Below are 14,917 nucleotides of genomic sequence, written 5' to 3'. Positions count from 1 at the left end.
ATTTTGTTTACGGATGAGAAAATTTTTACAATTGAGCAACATTTTAACAAACAAAATGACCGTATTTATGCTCAAAGCTCTAAGGAAGCTTCCCAATTAGTCGACAGAGTGCAACGTGGACATTATCCGACTTCAGTGATGGTTTGGTGGGGTGTTAGCTATGAAGGAGTGACTGAGCCATATTTTTGTGAAAAAGGTATCAAAACATCGGCACAAGTGTATCAAGATACCATTCTTGAGAAGGTAGTTAAGCCCCTTAACATCACCATGTTCAATAACCAAGTATGGTCCTTCCAGCAAGACTCGGCGCCGGGTCATAAAGCTCGGTCCACGCAGTCTTGGTTGGAATCGAACGTTTCGGACTTCATCAGAGCTGAAGACTGGCCGTCGTCTAGTCCCGATCTTAATCCGCTGGATTATGATTTGTGGTCAGTTTTAGAGAGTACAGCTTGCTCTAAACGCCATGATAATTTGAGTCCCTAAAACAATCTATACGATTGGCGGTGAAGAATTTTCCCATGGAAAGAGTGCGTGCTTCTATTGATAACTGGCCTCATCGTTTAAAGGACTGTATTGCAGCCAATGGAGACCACTTCGAATAAGCTTTTTATATTTTTAATTGTTTTATATTTATGTATTAAACTGACACACTGTAAAAGTAATAAATGTTATTTGCAGTTAACAATTTTCTTTTTTCTTTATTACAATATTTATGGCAAGACTAGGTATAAAAAATCTAAATCCGACGAAGTTACAAGATGTTCCAACTAAAAACCTTACGAAAATTAAAAAACTTTCTAACTATTCGTATAAAGGTATCTGCGTAAATTTTATACATAGGCTTTTTTTTAGTTTTGAGTTCCGAGTTTTGAAATACTTTTAACACTTGATATTTTAATATTGGTACATCATAAAGCACTTTATAACATGGCGTGCTGAGATGTTAAGTAATAGAATAGCAATAAGGATAGTATTAAACTCTTTATGAATCTCTTAGGGTTTTTCTTATTTCATAAATCTGAGTCACGCAATTTTACTTGAGGGTACAACGCATGCTAAACGATGAATCATACACGGGTCATTTAATTTAAAGAATCTTTGTATTTAAATCTGCCATGTTCTAATTCTATGCACAAGGAAATCATGCGATTCAACCAAATGATCCGATAATGGTAGTGGACCGTGAAAGAACTTGACAAAATAGACAATTATAAATGACTTGACCTTCGTTCCAAACGTACTGCGAAAATATAGCCTATCTTGAATCAATACAAAGATAAATATTTGCAAAATTATAAAGATATTCGTTATTAAAATTGTGTGTGAAGAGACATAGAAGGGATGCGTGGCTCTATGACTGCGAACGTACCTAGTGGATTTTCTCTTTCGAACGGAAAGGGGAACAACTTACACAGGACTTGTGAAGTCATCTATTCGATCAATGTTATTCTTTTTATTGAAAGCGAATTGCATTCAAAACGATCTACGAAACGGACAAGAATTTGTCGAAATACCAGCATTCATTGTGAAAGTGTGTGACATAATCGTGTGTTACTTGTTATTCAGCACAATGACACGGGTTCACATGATACAAGTGCAACTGTAGTTATAAGCATGGGATGAATCGCATTCTTATCTGCACTAAAGTGAATTACCTATAAATATATGTTCTTTCTGGGTTTGGCCATCAACCGGCGCTTAAAAGTATTTTCAGTTTTTTTTTGTTTATCATCATGATAATTAGCAATAGTATAGTAGCCAATGCCATTGCTGAATCCTACCACAAAGATTTCTAGACATATTTACCTTGACCATTTCCCATATAGTACATAAATAATATATTTTTACGTTCACTCATAATTGTGAGGGTGTGATAAGCAAGTTGTTTGTTGGCTTCTTCTCGTTAAGCAAATACTGCGTCAATGTTTTTAGACTATCCACGTTCTTTGATCAATGACGGAACACTGATTAATTGCCTTTTAATTGCTGATTCACTATTTTTATGTTATACGTTTAATATATTATCGTCATGCCTACGTGTTCCTAATAATGTTTTTTTTTTTACTACGTAAGGTGTGTATTATATTTTTATCTATTAAGTACCTCCGCTAATTATTGCAGCATTAAAAAAAAAATCTGCCTATTTGTAATGACTCGGTAATCTTAAGTTTTAATAATGAATACCATTTATCATTCTTCAAAAATGCGTTACACATTCACAAATTCGCAGACTTTCCAAAAGCATGATTCATTTTGTCCGACGAGTGTTTGAGAAATCAATACGAACAGACCCCTCGTTGAGAAGACTGATTCACAAATATATAACGTAATTTCGCAGTGTCTGATATTGATTTTCGTTCACCCTCGCACGGTGCAGCAGGGAAGGGCGCGCCAGCCATGGGGCTGCAACGTGACTCACCCCCCGACAACACCCTGTTCATTCGAATATGATGAGTTTCCTAATGTCCTTTATATTTGACGGGAAAAACTTACTATGCCTACCATGAATGCCTACAGATGTAAACGGTAAGTATAGTAAGTACGTATATGTACTTTTTTGTTGTAGACGCTTGACAATTTATAATGGTGATATAATAATAAAATATAGTAGTAGTAGTAGTACACAAAATTCTGTTCGTTTTAAAATGAACTAAGTACATCATAAATCCCGGAAAGCTATAGACCACAGAAGGTGTATACTTAGTAACTAGGTTAATTTAAGTTTTGTATGTTGTTTTCCTGTAATGTATATATTAAATTCGTAAGATCTAAAAACGGCCTAATAAGTAATTTTAAGGTATTGTTGGTTCCATTATAATCCTACAATTATTGCTTCTGAGTGTAAGTTCTAAGTTAAATTGATATCTAAAAACTGAGACAAAAGAATCCGGCTGAATGGTGATTATAACATGTACAGAGGCCCTCTGTGTGACTCACCGATCGATTTCTCAGAACATTTGACACGATGACTCATAATATGTTTATCTAACAGTGACTATGCCCCGATATGTCTGTATCACTCGTATTTATGTTTTTAGGTTTAAAATAAAATAAAATAATTTAGTTTGACAGCTTTGATAGTACTTGCGTAAGTAATGCGGTAGGCAATATAAAACCTAAGGCCGCGGTCCACTTGCGGAAGCAACAAAAGGAGTCACAATATTATTACTTAAATATTTTCTTAGGTTTGGCTGAAATCGATTCCTTATATTTTTTTCAGAGTCTTTTATTCTATCAAAAACTGTTAACGAGTGATCATATAAGTTTTATCATTAAAACTGTAAAACACAAGATAAATGTATGAGCGATAAGAGGCATACTCCATTTTTATCTAATGTCTGCATAGCGAAAGCAAAGTATGCATAAAACTAAGTTAAATAACTAAAAATTAATGCAAAAGAAACAGATCTTGTTTCAGTGGAAACTAAAAATTTATTCGAGGAGAAAGGGAGAGGCTTAATTTCTTCCGACTTAGATTAAATACTTATTAAGTATAATGTATTCTTAAACGGCCGTTACACCGGCTTTAATAACTTCATGCTTAGATTTCTCTTGCTGCGGACATAATTTGTTTTTAAAATTTAATTTTAAAAACGATTATAATAGGTACCTATTAAAATAATATAGTTTATTGGCATTTACTCACATTGGTACCTACATATCGACGGTCTCCATGAACAAAATCTCATTTGCAAAATGCTAGTTGCAGAATGAAGGTTTTAAGTTGCTAAGTGAGAATATATTTATATCCATGTCTTATTTCAAAATTATTGATTGTTATCAAATATAATTTAATTTCTATTCTGGGGTGAGTAAAATAGAATACCTTTAAATAGAGTCCCTTTGTTACAATATTAATTATAAAGTACCTTTTACATAAAAGCTTATCAAAATACTTATTATGATAAGTATAATATATTAGATTAAATACAACGCATTATTCACACATGGACGCGCTCTTATTCAGAATAGTTATGCTGAGGCATAAACAGTACACTAATTTTTACAATTCTTATTTACCCTTATGCCACAAGAGGACAGTTTAACTTATGTCAAGATGAGTTTTATTTCCAGATCACTTAGGTTTGTTTTTTCTATTTAAAATCTTCCCTTTTAATTGTTCAGTAGGGGAATAGGAATAAAAACCTCACCGTTTTCACGGGCCTTGCAACTAAATACACATTACACACATCATCCCATTATCCCCGAAGAGGTAGGCAGAGATGCAACCAGGGCACCCACTTTTCTCCTTGTGTGTTTCGTGCCATTATGTGATTACGGGCGAGCTTATCGCTATATCGGGTACAAATTCCAGACTCGGGAATGATGCTGAACAAAAAATCCTAACATCAGTTTTCCCGACCTGGGATTCGATTCCGGGACCTAAGAGCAGTGTCGTACCGCGCACGCATCACATTAGGCCACCGACTTAGTGGTACTTACTAGTTAAATAAACATTAATATGATTATAAATTTCCTGATCCATTAATTGTCTCTAAAATAATAAGCGGCAGCAAGTAGTTCTTCAAGGGCGGCTTAAATTACTATGTAATAAGGTTTATTTTTGTTTGTCAATATCTGATAGCTCGGACAATACATGGATTTCGCAGAATGTATACACACGAGTTTTAATGTGTGATGATTTACAGGAAATATAAATTACCGCAGAAAAGGGTTTAATCATTTTAAACCCGATACGTCGATAACACTCACATAAAATATATTTTCCTTTAATGACTAATATAAACTATAATAATAGATTTTTTTTGTTTTATATAACTGAATAACGACACAATCATAAATAAGATAGTTCTTATTCAGCGTAAACACAACCCATCAGAGGTTTAAAATCGCCCAAAATTAAAAAATATTAAGTATATGTCAGAATATTAAATACATTTTTGATAGCCATTATATTATGTGTTTTAATAAGCGGTTCAGTATTATTGTTGTATTACGGCGACATTATCATCAGCATCATCATCATAAGCCCGTTGCAGTCCACTGCTGGAAGAAGCCCTCTCCCAAGGTAAGCTACAGAGCCCGGTCTGCCTGCCTTGCTGCTTTATGCATCCAGTTGCTGCAACATTTTGTCGTAGTAATATTAATATTATCATCATCAGCCGCATGAAGTCCACTGCTGAACATAGTCCTCCCCTAAGATTTCCAGACGTACCTATCAAAAGCAGGTTGAATCTAGGGTCTTCCTTGGGACCTTATCAAGTCGTATGTCCATTGTCCATCTTGCAGGTGGACGTACTAAATCTCGACGAATATTAATATTATGTAATTTTTACATTCTTCTCATGGTTGAAGTGAAGATATGATGTACCTACTTTCTATTTATTATTCAAGTTTGACTTTGGTTTTTAACTTTTCCTAATATTGATACGTGAGAAGTGTCAAGATATGTAATAAATATTTTATTAATTAATTATTTATCACATACTAATCGAATTCTATAATACTGAAACTCATAAAACTGTATTGGGTATATAAGCTTTGATAAAATAAAGTAGAGACGGCCATTTATTGATGTTTTATAATTTGTATTGCACATACTTACGTTTATAATTGTATAATATTAAAGTGATAGAGTCTATGAATTCTATGATATTTTATAGGTTTTAAATCTAAAATCCTTGAAAGCTTTCATTATTGATTATTCTATTTCCAGCCGAGCGAGAGAGGGCACTTGCGCCCGCTCGGTGAGGGGCAACACTCAGTTTATACCTACTCTACATAATGATACACATAGACATAACCCACCTCACGATTTCGCCTCAAAATCGACCTTTAGGAAAGTTTTGCGAAGAAATTTGTATTAACTTTTTATATACTTAACAGCAAGCGTAGGTACTAATAAAGAAGAATATTGATTGAATTTGATAATACAAAAAAAAGTACCTCAATCCGCCTTTGAACGACAAAATAATAAAATACCGCACTATTTAATTGTAAAAGGTAAGTTACAATGAAACCTGATAAAATTGCCGTTGACACACCTTATCTCCAGATTATCAGGTTTGACGTCACCTATCTGTATGATTATGTACATTCTCGAGAATTCGTATTAAATTGTTATATGTTTTTCCGTTACATCATGCTACAAATATGTCGTAATGTCACCTAAATATCAGCTGATTTAGTCAATATCTGCTTTTTTTTCTTAGTCAATTTAATAATCATACTTTCCCAATTTTAAAAAAATGTTCTAAGTGACTTATCTCGAAATACTGTATCATTCCAATCTTAGTGTACATTTATCTGTCGCTATAATAGGGGTTGTGCTGGCGAGACCGGCTGGGCCCGAGCGTACGGCGTCGGCGCGGGGGTGGCAAATGGAGCTGAATCAAAGGGTGGCGATGATGCGCAGTATGCCCCTATATTGATGTTTAATGGCGGCCGTTCCCCATACTGGGGGTGAGACGGCTAGTATGGTACGTTAGTTTATAGAGAGAATATGCATATATTGTAAATGCGGCAAATTATGTCCATGTAATAGTCTTAAATTAAAAAAAAAAAACAATATTAAAGAATGATATTGCTATACAGGATATAAAGTAAAATAAAATCTACGAAAAATAATTAATGTATCGTAGCATCTCGATACAGTTTGAACTCGTTAGTCAAGTATTTGACAAAGACAAATAGAAAGACCATTATGTGGAATACATAGGGCGTTCATCACACAGACCGCTATATATTTCCTTTTTAAGTTCCAGTATCTCAGCCCTCTGAACCACATTTCGTTGTTGGACAATAGTCTTTCAGTTGTAATATTCTGCCTAGAAAGTTGTCATAACCCGTGTTGCATTGTTTTCACACTTTAAATAAGATTTACCCACCGGACATTTCATGTTCATATGATACTCAAGAGAATTTGTGATAAACTGCTCACTGATAAAGACATCATACGGTGCACATGCCCTAGCCATCTCAAACGGTCTTACTTTAAATATGGCAGTGACGTTTGGCAGTTGTTTTTTGGTCCAGATAATATTTATTATAATATTTCTAACATTGTTTGTAACGCAGTATTTTACTAAATCAAACTGCTTTATCCTTTCGAGACGGCATACTATGTTCAGATAGCACTATATCATATGTATAGAAAACACCTACTACCTACTTATTTTATACGTACCACGTGACAATGTTACCAAATTATGCGCATCATGGCGTGATAATACACGGCACGGCACGCCCTAATAAAACAAGGCTTTCCCATAGATACTTATTATTAATTTATCCTGTTACAGCACTATAAAATATATTTGGTTATGAACCGATCCTCTGATCTTGAGATTCATTGTAAAATGGTTACCAGTAAGCATTGTAAAATATTTATAATAATTTTACGAAACAATTCTAGGGAGAACGAGTTATTGTTTAAAAATAATATTTTATTTCTAATTACTCTTAATTAAACAATTTACGATTGGATTGTTTTCCTGGGTTTTATTTTTGATGGTACCTATGTAAGGGCTGTATGAAGTCTAAAAAAACATTACCGGGAGAGGTGTCATGGTCATCAGAATAATCACTTAGTTTATGTCAATTGGGTCCGCTACTTGACGCTGTCCAGAGGTTTACAAAAAATATATCTGGCCCTCTCTCATCAACAATAAAATAGCTTTTATAATAATCACAATCAATTTAAAGTTTTTCATAAAATATATAAGGAAATTTTAGTCCAGCATAACTGAATACATTAATACAAGAAATTCGCACAAGTCACATATCCACCCTAATCAGGGATTTTATTAATAATTTTCCTCTTGTATATATTGGTATTTAGAATTCAGCCATTACCTTAAAAGGACATTATGGCCGTCAAGGAAAATTCGTTATTTATTTGATCCAATTACAGGAATCTGCGTCACGGCTATCAATAACATTACAAGAATATTTAATTATTTCAATACGGTTCACTGTAATCACGTCCTTTATTTATATGTCATTATATTGTGGTCATGATTTCCTTATTTTGTGTAACGCGAGTGAACTAAAGCTTTATCATAAGGCTTTAAGGGGAGGAAAAATAAATATAATATCATAAAGGATTCCGGAAAACGGTTGACAACAACTGAATAAGAGTAAAGCCACAGAAGGCGAATTCGAATTAAAATCATTCAGACTATAAACGGTAGGGCAGCTTCAATGGTCTAGTGACAGTAAACCTATTTGGGCTGTGATCCCTGAGGTTACGGGCTCATGTTTAAAATGTTAACATGTTATCATTACTGAAGTATTACCTACCCGCAATACTAACATTTTCTTTTTTTAACGTCTTCTGTTGAAACAACTAGTTACTAGGTATTTGAATTGTTTCTCAAGCCAAATGAAGTTGTGATGGTAGATTTCTGTATGCATACTCAAATTTTTGACTCTAAATGTCTGAACATTTAATGCATTATTTAGGTACTTTTAATTCTTTAGAAAATATACGTGAAATACCAAAAGAGATAGGTAGATGCAACTGTCTTTTTGGAAATGCTACGTTCTTAGAAAGAGGCAAAGTAACAAAGTATCAATTGAAGTAGTAAGTCATAAAAAGTCATAATTTAATGTTTTCGGAGTTTGGCGTAGTTAACAATAGTACATCACGTGATCGCTTGACGACACAAGGTCGAGGCGATCCAGTTGGCAGCCGGCTGGGTTCGACGCATGCCTCGACCAAGTTCATTGCTCACTCCAACGTACCTACTTACCATAACTACTATTTTTAATTGTCAACTATTTTTTTAAGGATTACGTATATACATTATGTAAATCTTAATACAGTTTAATTTGTCTAAAAGTCGTATTCATGCAATAGCAATGCTATCTAATGACAATTTATTTTCTTTCAGCAATATGTATGACAAAAAATATTCATTCGAGTTGCAACATTGTGAGATATAATGGTTATTACTAAGACATATTGCCAAAATAAATGCTTATCTGAGACATTCAACTCAATTTATCTTGTAACAGTAAGTAAACACATGTATTGAACAATCTCTACAATTCAAAGAGCTTTTATGATTAAAACGTTTTATAAGATTATTTAAATTACCTACTCGAAATATCAAATTTGTGTATTAATAATTTACATTTGAATAACAAAGATTTTATCATAATTTTCTTTATTTAATTCGTGTTTTTTCACAAAATAATCCTTAGAAATTCTATCATATACTTACATTGTAGAGCCATGGGCGCTGCCAACAAGTAGGCCGCGCAACCGCAGTCTGCGGCTAGGATACATTTGCATAAATATATCTATAGTGCATCGATTTATGATTAATATCATGATAATTAATAATTAATTCTAACTACCCTAAACTCTATAAACTGCCTTAGTTTTTCTTTTGATTTCGCGGAAAAAGTACCTTATTACTGCCGTCTTAATGGACTGAGCGGTTATGTCGGATGCTCACTGTCTAACTACAGTAAGTTTATAAAATAAGGTGTTGTTTATCACAGTACAATGACCCGATACGGGCTGGTAAACTACACTTATTTTAGAAATTATAATTCTTAGATATTTAGGTTTTTGTAAACGTAAAAATAATGATGTAGGTGTTATGCCCAAGATAACCTTTTCCTTGATACCGATCTCGTTCCTTCTAATATAAAGTAACTAAAATACGGAAGTAATCTAAACGTAACAAGCAAAATTCCCAAAACAGCTTATGAGCCGTTTATACAACATTAACCTTCAAATCACCTCACAATATCCAAGTTGAAGCAGTTAGTCGTACAAAAGGTTGGTAGGAAACCTTAAATGGTTTAGTGGCCGCGCAGGCGCTGTGGACCGACGACAACCCATTTTTGGCCGACGCCGGCTTTAAAGCGAAGGCTCCAGACCTTATCTAGATAGAATATTCCATAACTGATTCTAACAAACGCCCGTGTTTAGTGTTATGTATGTACTTCTCTAAGTTTTAAATTATTTCGCCCACGTCGGTAAATATTGTGAATATTTAATGAAAGACCAATGTATGAAACATGCTGAATTTCGAATTTTATTTCAATAATGGTTTCTTATGTTTACGCGAATGTTCGACATTGAAATAAATCTTCTTATAGAAATTTTATGCTATAAATTTGTTTTAAATATTGAGAGGAAGTGTGCGAGAAGGTATCACTAGAGTCCTGGGTATTCCTACATCTGTCAATTTTGTATGCCCTCCTTATAGGGAAAATGATTACATGGCTGGGAACAATTTGCCTCTGGGAATTTGATTTTGATTCGTTTGAATTTTGATAAGTTGATTATGATGAAACAAGGAAGCAAGCACTACACCGTTCCGAAAACAAAATAGAAATGAACACTTAATATAAAATTGTAATACGTTTTTATTATTATAAACTTGTGTATCTTTAAAAAATTATAATACATATTGACTGACATTATGTTCATATCACGGTACTCCAAGAAATATAATAATAATGTAATAAATTAATTGAATCAACAGGGCAGGTACCCTGTTTATTCTAGTGAAATATAAATATGGTATTTATAGTGAAGGAATTAAGGAAAACATTTAGATACAATTTATTTGTTTAGGCATGTAGCATCACGTATAGGTGCCAATTACGGATGAAACAATTAACATTTAAAGGAAATAAATGCCATTAATATTAGTCCTCCATTCTCACAAATCTATTAATTCATTCCGCAGATTTTGTATTTGCAATTTTGATTTTAAAAAAAATAGTCAGGTTTCTGGAATGCATCGTATCACGTAGTACCTAGACATAGACACGCGTAACTTTGTGGCACAAAAAGTTAACTTTAATGTTTTACTGTGTATTAATATAGAGGGTATAAGATAACTAAAGACTTGCTCGAATAGTTCACTTCCACCTCTAAAGGCAAACGATGGAGACATTAGGCATCACGACGCGACGGCAGGACGTGGCCCTTTTGATGCGGTTATCCCCGAATCCTGTCTACCTACCTATACGGACACGGTTAAAAATATTATATTTTATTAGCATGTACTTCGGCAAATGATTAATAAATAGAATTACTTATTAATTGTTACGAGTAAGACGTACGAGATATTAAGTGTGACACCATATACACAATTAAGTATAACAATTGCTTCTGGTTGATTTCGTCCTTTCAGTGCAAAAGGGCATGGTTCAATAAATTAATTTCATACCTACTTAATGAATTATGAGAAATAGCCTTAATGTGCAGAAATAATGTCAAGTTGAAAAAATGGTGATAATAAAACGGTAAGGAAATGTATAATGTATTTATTTAATTTTGTTTATATTAAAGCGAATTTAACAGACAACTATTTTTTTGTTTTTTGACAAATATAAAAAATATATTGTGTATAATCGTCTGTACGTGTGTAAATCACTGAATCCTCATAAGCCGTTGGACTAATTGATAAGAAATTACATATGTATACAGGTGGGTCCCTGGATAATTTCGACTGACAATTGAATCCCGAAGTGGCGCTGTACTCGGGTTGTTTTTATCTCCTTTTAAGGGCAGGACAGCGTCTGTCGGGGCCGCTACTAATTAAATATAAAGCATTAATAAACTTGACATCCTATCCAGGGTCGACACAGTTTTATCTCAGATAAAAATCGAAAGTGTAGAAGCGGTGGTTCGTGTAAAAAATGACATCCGCGCAACATCTGGCGCACAGCGGAAGGAAGAAATTCAAAAACCCTGTATGTCAAGGTGAATGCGAATAGTGCGTGAAGACTTTTAGCAACATACGTTGTTACTTTATCCTTTAGGTTTATTTCATCTATACTTTTTATGGTTGAAGTAGCTATGAAGGCATCATAACATAAAGCAAATTTAGTAAAAGCTGTTTACACAGAATAGCGCCCCTGCGACTTGCAAATTTTTTATTAATTTAATATACATAATATTTTATTTCATCTTTTATTTCTTTATCTTATACGACGGCGGTCTCTTGCCATGTTCACAACTATGAATTGAGCATCTATTGAATTTCCTTAGTTTTAATTGCCTGCCACGCATACATATTACATATCACTTCCAGGAAAATCTAAAACAGTTATGACATTAGCTAGTCAGACAATTGTGTACGACCGTTATAGATGCACACGAGATTTCATATAAAATTGAAACGAATAACACAAATAAGTACCGTTAGTGCAGGTAAGCAACCAACAGCAAGAAAATTCAAGAGCTAAGATATTTTATCTGAATCTACATTGAACTAACTTTGCAATTTGCCGTATCGATTCTCCTTTACAAATCAGACGATAAATGTTTGTGTAAATAAAACTACAGAAACGCGTCGCCTTAAAAGAATTGGAGTGTCCAAATATGCGGAGAGATCGTGGGCTAGCAAATATTGATGGCTGACAAGATTTGAACTCCTAATTTATACAATTCCCATTGCCGCTTCGTTATTTATTACGCATTACTCCTTGTACAACAAACTAAAGTTATGATTATTGATCCGAGGGGATTATAAATTGTTTTATTTTTATCAAACTCACTAGTAGGGAATACCTAATTGATAAAATTCATTTCATTAGGTACTGGAGACTCTTTGGCATTGCAATCGCAATAATCAGTAGAAGAAGAGGAGAAGAAGCCATACATTTTACCGCTGATTTTACGTTGTATTAGCGTTAACGATTATATAAAGGTAGCTTAGCTACAGCCTCTGGCACATAACCACTATCGAGAAGCATGCGCAATACATTTTGAGACTTGGTTCGTTGCTAATGTTTCTGCAGATATAAAACTAGAAAAAGGCAAATAGACCGACATTCGTGCTGCTTAACGTTTAAAGGGATTTAAAGCATTGGTTTAAGTGTCAATTTGTTACAACTAAAACTCAGTAAAAGTATATAAACACCTATTTTAAATGCGCTAAGTGATTCCGTTTAGAGATCTAAATTTATCTTTATGCTAAATCTGATGATGCGGCGATAGCCTAGTTGGGTGTGGAACGGACTGCCAAGACGAATGTCCGCAGGTTCAAATCCCAAGGGCACACACCTCTGACTTTTCTAAAAATCATGTGTATATTCTTTGTGCATTTATCGTTCGCTTTAACGGTGAAGGAAAACATCGTGAGGAAACCTGCACATCTGGGAAGTTCTCTATAGGAATTTCGAAGGTGTGTGAAGTCTACCAATCCGCACTAGGCCAGCGTGGTGGACTAAGGCCTAATCCCTCTCAGTAGTAGGGGAGACCCGTGCTCAGCAGTGGGCAAGTATATAATACGGGGCTGATATTATTATTTTATAAATCTGATGATTAGTTCAACTCACGCAAGAAACGACCAAAGAAAGGATAAACATGTGTAAGAATTATATTATTATGTTACTAGTACTATAATATTAATTATTATATTGTCTTTAGAGGTCAAAAATAAAATGTAATTTATCTGATTGGTCTCAAAGGACCAACCTTAGAGTCGGTACTCCACTATTGAAAAGTACTTAACGAAAGAAATCTTTAACATTATACTATAATACTTTAGAGATAATCAATCAAAGCCGACCTACAAAATATCCTTCCTATTTTTAATTACGTCAATGATAAGGGTATACATATAAAAATCATCGAGCTCAATGATCTCATCGTCTGATAATTTTAGTCCTTGACTTCATTTTGTGCCTAACATATAAAGAATATGTTACGACTCCTCCCACGCTGAAGGGAAGAATGGAATTTGAATTCACGAAGATATTGAATAAAAAACGAGCCAACGAACTTTTTGTTTTTGGAAGCCTATGAACACACATGGCTCCGTATATTATAAAAATTCAAAATAAAGATAGCAGTTATCTTTAAACCTTATAAATCATACAAGTTAAACATAATATAGAAGTCTCCGGGTAAATAGAAGGGGCAAAAAATTACCGGATACGGGTTCTGTTTCTTCGAGGCGGAAGGATATTAAAAAAACTCTTGCTTTCGATATGTCAACGCAAAAAGTGAAATGGTTTTATTATACAGTCCAATACTAAATCAAAGCCACGTATCTGATATCCGTTATCACGTATTTTTCATAATTGTTTAAGTAAGTACAGTATATTCTATAGAAGGATCTCTAAAGTTAACTGCGAAACCGGTCTCTACATAAATGAATAATGCACTAAAATTAGCGATAAGACAAAACGGAGAGAACTTCCGATACAGTGCGGTCTTTGGCCTCGAGTTCGGTTGTATCCGTTACTATTTGAATTCAAAGCGTCAACGGCAAGGATTTGGATAACGGATGCGCGCGCACCACACGCCGCGATAATGGCATAACTCGATTTTACCAGTACCAAATGTTTGTAATATCTATAATTTACTCATCTAATTCTGCATATAAGCTTCAAGACAGTGTGAGCTCATTCTGTGTAGATCGGATCAATAGCTAAAAAATAAATATATATATAGGTAGATATTATGTCTGACTTTTAGATGACCAACACTTCAGTCCGCCCCGTGACCAAGAAGGCTGCAAAGTCTACGGCACGTCGTGAGAAAATTATAATATAAAAGCTGCGATAAAATCTGCAAAATAGTTTTATTTCAACAATTTGCTTGAGATTAAATAAGTCATAGGAGGTTGACATCAAGGAGTCGTTCCTGCATACATAGGTAAGGACAGCGCTCTACGACAGCTCTACACTGGGGTTGGAGTGACAGGGATGGAGTATGGGTTATAGAATATATTATGTGGTTTAATATTTTTGTCATTTCAGAGCTGTAATCCTAAAGGGCCACATATAATTTATACGTGATATTAAATTTAGTCATTTAGATATCATATGACTAATGGCCTTGTATATGTCGGCAGAATCGCTTTACGAAAACTCCATTACTTATACTCTGATTAGGTAAATAGGAAATATTGCTTGTTTAGTCTTTAAACGTAAAGGTATACGTGTACCATTTACTTATCAACAAACGTGGAAT

At 34.0% G+C, this 14,917-nt stretch overlaps 1 long non-coding RNA gene across 1 annotated transcript; it reads left to right on the top strand.

Moving 5' to 3' along the window:
• Positions 1 to 4,896: 4,896 nt before the first annotated feature.
• LOC115443659 lies at positions 4,897 to 11,896 on the top strand. The gene is made up of 5 exons (XR_003938639.2): positions 4,897 to 5,029; positions 6,283 to 8,771; positions 8,856 to 8,978; positions 11,124 to 11,235; positions 11,570 to 11,896. It is a non-coding gene; the product is annotated as an uncharacterized LOC115443659 (long non-coding RNA).
• The last annotated feature ends 3,021 nt before the right edge of the window (positions 11,897 to 14,917 follow it).

This window comes from Manduca sexta, chromosome 12 (assembly GCF_014839805.1).
Source record: "Manduca sexta isolate Smith_Timp_Sample1 chromosome 12, JHU_Msex_v1.0, whole genome shotgun sequence".
Classification (NCBI taxonomy): domain Eukaryota; kingdom Metazoa; phylum Arthropoda; class Insecta; order Lepidoptera; family Sphingidae; genus Manduca; species Manduca sexta.
The sequence above is the reverse complement of the archived record's forward strand: the minus strand, read 5'-3'. Positions and strand labels throughout refer to the sequence as shown.